At 47.5% G+C, this 7,372-nt stretch overlaps 1 protein-coding gene across 3 annotated transcripts in view; it reads left to right on the forward strand.

The window, feature by feature from the left end:
* The window catches only part of PKNOX2 (PBX/knotted 1 homeobox 2), a 309,255-nt gene that overhangs the window by 24,307 nt on the left and 277,576 nt on the right, over positions 1-7,372 (forward strand). The window lies entirely within an intron of this gene.

A 7,372-nucleotide genomic window follows, 5' to 3' on the forward strand; every position in this document is an offset into this window, starting at 1 on the left:
TCATGAATAAATAAATCTTAAAAAAAATAGTCATTCCACATTCATTATCTCATTTGATCCTCAGAGCATCCTTGAGGAAGTGAAAAGGCACATATATAACTCCTATTTTAGAGCTCAAACTGAATGATAGACTTGCTCAGAGTTGCCCAGTGGATCATGTCAGGATCAGGCTCCAGAGCATTCCGACTTTTTAGACCAGTTTTTCCACTCTATCTTTGGTACTCATGTTTGATTAATGTCTACTCTTTCTCAAAGAAGAAAAATATTCTTTCAGGCATCTAATTTGGACCTGAGTTATTTCTATCATAATGTAACCTCAAAGGTGCAAACAAAAAATAGGCATGACTTTCCATATTTATAGTTGGTTATTTTTTACAATTAAGAATGACTTACATGCTAACAAAATTCTAAAATTAAAAAAAATTAAGTCAATAATATCAGCCCAATTTGAACCATCACATTGTTTTTCTGAAGCGACATTGCTGCTATTGGGAAGAGCATGTAACTGACTGCTCAGCTACGGGTTCTTTTTTAAGCAGCTCACCTAGTGCTATGGGCCCCACTGTTCTGGATTCAGGTTTCTGTGAGACCCTGGTTTGTTGAAGGCACCATGCTGCCATCTGGCCTTCACTTGTCAGAGAGGCATCATTTAAGTATTGAGTTGGCCCTTGCAAGGTTGATTCCTTTATAAGGAGAGGCAATTAGTAAATCTTATTAAACCCTCCGATTGAATCCAGTGTGTACTGCGGTGGAATTAACTCTTTGCATGATATAACCAAGTGATCCTTATGGACAGAATCATTTCTAGATTTGGGGGGAGGGAGGGTGTCTTTGAAAAAACAACCAGAAGTCCTCTTAGGGGAGGAGGTATAAAGAGGAGAATAAATACTGAAGAATTCAATTTTGCTCTGTGAAGGCCCCGTCCCTGACAAGTAGTTAATCTATTTGTTGACACCATGAGAGGAGAATATCCAGCAGAGAGAAAATTAAAAAACACTCAGAACCAGTTGCTGCCCTGATGAATCTCATCCAGTTATTTAACAGGACACTGCTGTGTATGCTTTTTTTTTTTTATTATTGTTTTATTTTATTCTCTATTGCTTATTACACCATTGTAAAACTTTTTTGGATTAAAAACAAAACAAAACAAAACAAAACTTGAACCCTCCTTTGAATCTGCCCTTTTTCATCTGGCAATAACCACTGACTTTTTTTTTCTCCTGTGTTCACAATTGAGTTCAAATTAATGTAGAGGTATTATTGATTTGTGTATTTATTTATTTTCCTCCCGGAATGTAGCATCTGAGAGGTTAGATTCTGAAAATAAAAAGTACCAGTTGCACCAGGAGACTTTTAGGCTAGATCAGAAAAATAGTATAGAATTGTGTGAACCTCTAAAGTACTTGGAAGAAGTGTCAGTTCAGTCTTATTTTGCTGAGAGGGTCCTTTTTTTCCGACATGAAGGACTGGGGTAGGAGGCCAGGGAAGGAAACTCTTCCTTATCAGTTGAGATTTAGCTGGCCCCTGGGACTCCAGTGGGTGCAGAACGGAGTCTCCCTTGCTTGTATCTTGCCCCAGTTCTGGTTCTATCTGAAAGTGATCAGTACAGATAAGAGGATTTGGTCATTCCCTCCACTAAGCCCAGGGCCTTTGAAAATGACCATGTTTTTCACAACCCCATCCATAACTGGAACATGCTGGTCTGACTCTGGTATGGTTAAGGTTCTCTGGCATGTGTTAGCTCTAGGAAGATTTTGACCTTGTGACATTGCCTCATGGCCACCCCCCCCCCCCCCCCCCCCGCCCAACCCCTCTGTCTCCAGAGAGGAGTGGCAGATAGAACACAGGACAACCAGCCAACTTTGAATTTCATATAAACAATGATTTTTTTGTATGAGTATGTACTAAATATTACAGGAGGTATACTATGGTTCTTTATCCCCATTCTCCTTGGCCACACATGCCTAGGGTATGACCGTCCCTCTTGCTCCCTTTGCCCTTTGAGTTTCTAACCTATAGCAATCTTGGATTCCTTACTTTTTTCAGCATCCTGACCTCCAGCTGTGACACCTGGCTCTCCTCTGCTCAGGACAGCTGCTAATGTTCCCTGGCTAAGGCAAGGGTGCACGTGAAGGCCCTGGCCAAGCATCCACGCCCCATTCCTGTCATGGGCACTGTTCTGCACTGTGAGGAGCCTTGGGGCTGGTGTTCCCACTCCCAAGCTCTGTCCACACCCTCTGTGTGGGAGTGTACCCCCCACTCCACTCCCATCCTTGCCCAAACAGCCACCCATGCCTGGCCTGGGTACCTGGAATGTGACTGAGAATGGGGAGCAAGGCTCCTGCCCTGTGCCCCCAGGGAGGGTACACCTGGAGGAGAGCCAGCGTGGGCTCTTGTGAAGCACAGGGTCAGACAAAATGTTGGCCATGGGTCTCAGGGCAGGAGAGGCCACGACTCTGGAGAGTTTGTGTGGTCATCCTCTTGGCTTTGTGGTACCTACTTGCTGGATTTCTTTGTCCTGCCTCAAGCGGTTCTATGAGACCACGGTGCCTGACTGGTTATCCTTGCTTCTGCATGCACCCTGCCCCTCCTTGCCACCTGCTGGTGGCACCTCTGTCTCTGCTGCAAGATTTAGGTTCCCTTTCCCTTGCACAACACAGATCATGGACTGTGTCTGGGTGGGGGATGGGAAGTCAAATTTCATTTAACAAAATCTTGACGCTAATAGTTTTGATTCAGTGCATTATTGGGGCGAGAGGTGGGGCAGGTATGTTGGAGAAGTGGGAGGGGGTGGGGAGTTTTGTTGTTTTGGAGAGAATTTAGCCAGCTTTTCCATCCCCTTCCCCCTCCATGCCCTCCTTTGGGCTGAATTCAGCTAGTTATTTTCCAATTCGGTTGTGTGTGTAGACACACCCACAGCTTCTTTGATTCCCCTCCTTTCCTCTTAATAGACAAACTGCTGCCAAGCTTCCAGCTTCTCTCTCCATGGTGACCAAGCCCCTCATTTCCATTTCCTCTCAGCCTCTACCTCCCCTGCCCCCCACCCCCTCCTCATGGGAAACCTGGCTGTTTCCTTTCTCTGGTTCTACTCTGCTTCTCTTACTTCTTTTCCCTTCTCCTGGTGATTCTTCCCTACGTGGAAGGAACAAATACCAGCATGTCCTTGGCTTCTTCCTTTTCTTCTTTATCTGCCCTCTTTCTTCCTTTTGCCCCTTTACTTCAGCGACTCCCAAACCTTGGCTTTTCTCAGCTATTTCAACACATTCTTCCTAGTGCCCCCTCAAGGTCCCTTTCCTGCTCCAGCCTCTGGCTGAAGGATGTCGAGGTGCAGAGAAGGGAGGCCGAGGGAGAGGGCCCCTGGTTTCTCTGTCTCAGGGCTCTGACTATGCTCTGGGATTTCCCTTGGAGCGAGTTGAGGCTGCAGCCCCACCTCCCTGCCCATCTCCCACTGCCAGCATGGCCCAGGCCCTCCGAGGTCTGCACAACAGTCCCTGGAATCTGCTGCTATGGGAACTTCCCAGGTGCCCTGGTCAGTGTCTGCTGGCAGGCAGGTTTCTCAGGCAAGTGAGCCAGGACCAGGTTAGAGAGCTGGCCAGCACACCTTGTCTGCACTTCGGGGCCGAGCTCCTCCCATGTGCATCGGTCTCCCAGACAGGTTTGAGGCACAGATATAGGACAGTGGAGGGTCTTGCTGAAATTTCCTTCACAACCTCCCTCTGCCCCAAGGTCTTCCTGCTTCCAACAGTGATCACCTCACAGCTGTCAAAGGGCATCAGTCCCTTACACGCATGGTCCTGTCCTTTGCTGTGTACACACGCATTCTTACCCAAATCATCTTGCTCGGCCCTCATGATAATCAGGTGACTCCAATTTTACAGACAGGGAAACTGAGTTTCAGAGAAATTAAACGTATCACTCAACATGTGAACAAAGAGGCACCCCGCGAAGCTGGGCCGAGAACCCAGCGCGTCACAATCCTAGCTCCTTGATGCCTTCTTTTTGTTACTGGTCTGTGAAAGGGAGCAGGGAAGGTGAGAGGGCTGCACATTGTAGTGTGAGGCAAAAGGTGTTCATAGGAGGGGTGACTGGCAGTTTTCTCCCCTCTACCATGTCCTCTCATATCCAATTCACATTGTTAGACAACGCCAATTTGTACTGGTCTTGTTAATGCTTCTTTATAGATGTTTTAGTTATGTCTGCCCCACATGTGTGTCTGATTTTTTTTCTTGGACTCTGAGCTTCTTGCGGGCACTTTCTGCTGCACGACGCCCTCCCCACCCCACCCCAGAGCAGGCACTGGGCAGCACAGGCTTCCTGCTGGCCGTCCCTGGTGTGTCTGACTTAGGGCCCTGCCAGGGGCGTGGGAAAACAATACTGACCCCGCCTACAAGTGGGGCAGGTAGCAGCCCAACTTCTCACTTTCCCATCTTCCTGTTAGGCCCCAGCCAGGCTTCCCAGCCTGCTCGTTAGCCTCTGCGAGAAATTAAAGTCCCAATAATCAAATCAACCCTTGTAAATTCCCTAGAAGCAGCTCCAGAGCACCAAGGAGCCAGCAAACCCCAGACCCAAATCCATGTCAAATTTCATAGATATAATTTAAGTAGGGATCAAAAAACCACACTAACCTAGTAACTAAGGCTGCTCAAAATGCAGAGTTTATAGTCCATCTGCCTCTCTGCTTCAGGGAGTCTGTATTAAATTTATTGCAAAGTAAAACAAATAAACCCAGGCAAAGGCAGGATGGAAATCTGCATACTCGTCCGAGAATTAGCAGCCCTCTCGGGTTAGGAAGGCTGCTTCTCAATTTGCATCTCTAAGGAGTTGTGACTGGGCTGGGGGCTGGGAGGCCCGGGCAGGATCGGGACTCGCGGCAGGCCTGCCCCCTGCCGGCAGATTGTCGAACTGCAGCCCTGTGGCCTCCGCGGTGGACGTTTGCAGGTGCCCGCGGCAGAGAAGCCGAAGCTGAAATTACTGTTGGGGAGGTGTGGCGCTGGAAGAGCGGGCAGCAGAGGGATGAGGGGGAAGGACACCACGAGGAGGACTTCCTTATTTCTTTTTTTTAAATAATAAATTTATTTTTTATTGGTGTTCAATTTGCCAACTTACAGAATAACACCCAGTGCTCATCCCCTCAAGTGCCCCACTCAGTGCCCGTCACCCACTCACCCCCACCCCCCCGCCCTCTTCCCCTTCCATCACCCCTAGTTCCTTTCCCAGAGTTAGGAGTCTTCATGTTCTGTCTCCCTTTCTGGTATTTCCCACACACTTCTTCTCCCTTCCCTTATATTCCCTTTCACTATTATTTATATTATAAACATAAGACTTGGGGGAGGAGAAGCTGGGAACTTGAGGGGGCTGGAGGGTGGTGGAGGTGGAGATTTAGAGTCCTTACACAAACCAGAAACCGCGGTGACTTTCTTGACTCCTCTCCATCCTGTTTTCCATTTGCCTTTCTCTCCACAACCCACGAATCGCAAAGCCCAGAAAACTGGGGCGGAGGTGGCCATGGGTTCTTGCAAGGTACCGTTGGTGGTTGACTGGTTGTTGGAACCCCAGTAAAGCCAGGCCTCAGTTTCAGGGCTGGGGCTGGGGCTGGGTGATAATCCCTGGGCCTTGAGAGGAAATGCTCCCTTATGGTTTGCCTCACTGCCTCAGCTTGGCTGGCCTGGCCCCACTCAGCTTGCAACCTGTGAACGAAGTGGTGGGACCAGATGACCTTAAGGCTCCTTTCAGTAAATATTATCTAATTCTATGACTCTGTGTTCCGGAATTTGAGGATCTGTGATATATTTTCCAGGGAAACTCCAAGGAACCCAGCTACTCTCCTAGGATATTCCCATTATCCTTCATGACTGGCTCAAATAGACACCTTCTTCCAAGTGATGCCTCACCTGCTTGTTTTAGGCAGAGATAGGAAGTCCTCCTTTTATGACTTTATAGATAGATGGGAATATATATATATATATTGCTCATTTTGAGCACCATAATAATTTGTTGTATTTATTTATATATCAACCCCATCCCCTCAAATGTAAAGTCCTTGAGCTCCAGAAAAGTAGGTACAGGGAAGGCGCTGGTGAGGCTCATGGTCATTCTCAGGACTTACCAGCACCTCTTTTCCAGCCCAGTGCCTGAAACAGAATAAGTTCTGAATAAGCATTTGTCCAATGACTGAGATAATGAGTAAACAAGGAATAAAGTGGCACAAAATGACAAAGGTTTGGTTGTACCATTTGCCTAGAAACCTGAGTGTGACCCCAACTTTTTGCTTCTCTCATCTCTCTCCCTTGTTCTTCAACTACTCCACGATAGTTCTATCTAGCCTACTTCCCGAGTCCCTCTCCAAGCCAGCTGCTGCTTCTCCATCCCCTCAAGAGTTTAAGAGCATAGGTTCCAGAATCAGAAAGAGCTCCAAGCACTTCACTCACCTAGTCATGGCAATCTAACTGGCCCCGGTTTCTCCATCTGTTCCCCTCTCCCCCTAGACAATATAGCATAGTAGTAGTTAAAAATATGAACACCCAAGCTAGACTGCTCTGGTTTTTAATCCTGGCTTTTTCATTTAGCTGAGTGGCCCTGGGCAAATGTCTTAATCTCTCTGGGCTCAGTTTCCTTTTACATAAACTGGAGTTAACAGAATCTACTTCATAAGGTTGCTCTGAGCATTGCAAAGCTGATACACTGAAAGCCCTTAAAAACAGTGCCTGGTACATGATTGGCGTTAACTGACTCAACAAGCACTACCAATTATGAACAAAAAGCAAAGGAATTTTGCAGAGCTGAAGGCAAGCACCCGAAGAAGATGCTTCAAAAGGCAAGGAGGAAACGTAGGGATGAAAAAGTAAAGCATTTCCACAAGGGACATACACAAACATACAAAGAAGCACTTGACTGGTTAGGGAGGTGGAAAAGCAGACTACTCCGTGTCTGCGGAACCCAAGCTGGCATTTTTTTCAGCAGAATCGGAAGTATCAAAGGGTGAACCCAAAGTTTCAAAAGGTACAGCAGCTCCTTGGCCTTCAAGATCTTCAGGGACATGTTTGCTTATGAAACCTCCTGGACCTGGCTCCCCTTATGTCCTCAGCCCTAGCTCTACTCTTCCTCTGACACTTCAGGCTCCATCCATAAGGAAATGCGTCTGGCTCCCCCAAATGAACTGAACTCCCCTTACCTGCAGGTCTTCGGCATGTGAGTATCCTGTCCTGGAAACCCCCCTCCACCTCTGCCTTTCCCCTGCCAGTTCTCTTGGCCTTTTAGGTGTCAGATCCTCTGGGAAGCCTTCCTCATCCCCTAGATGGGGCAAGGCACCCCAACCTGTGCTCCATAGCATCGTGCCTTTGTGCTATGTAGTAGTCTGCTCCAGCTGCTCTAA

This window comes from Canis aureus, chromosome 3 (genome assembly GCF_053574225.1).
Source record: "Canis aureus isolate CA01 chromosome 3, VMU_Caureus_v.1.0, whole genome shotgun sequence".
Lineage (NCBI taxonomy): Eukaryota > Metazoa > Chordata > Mammalia > Carnivora > Canidae > Canis > Canis aureus.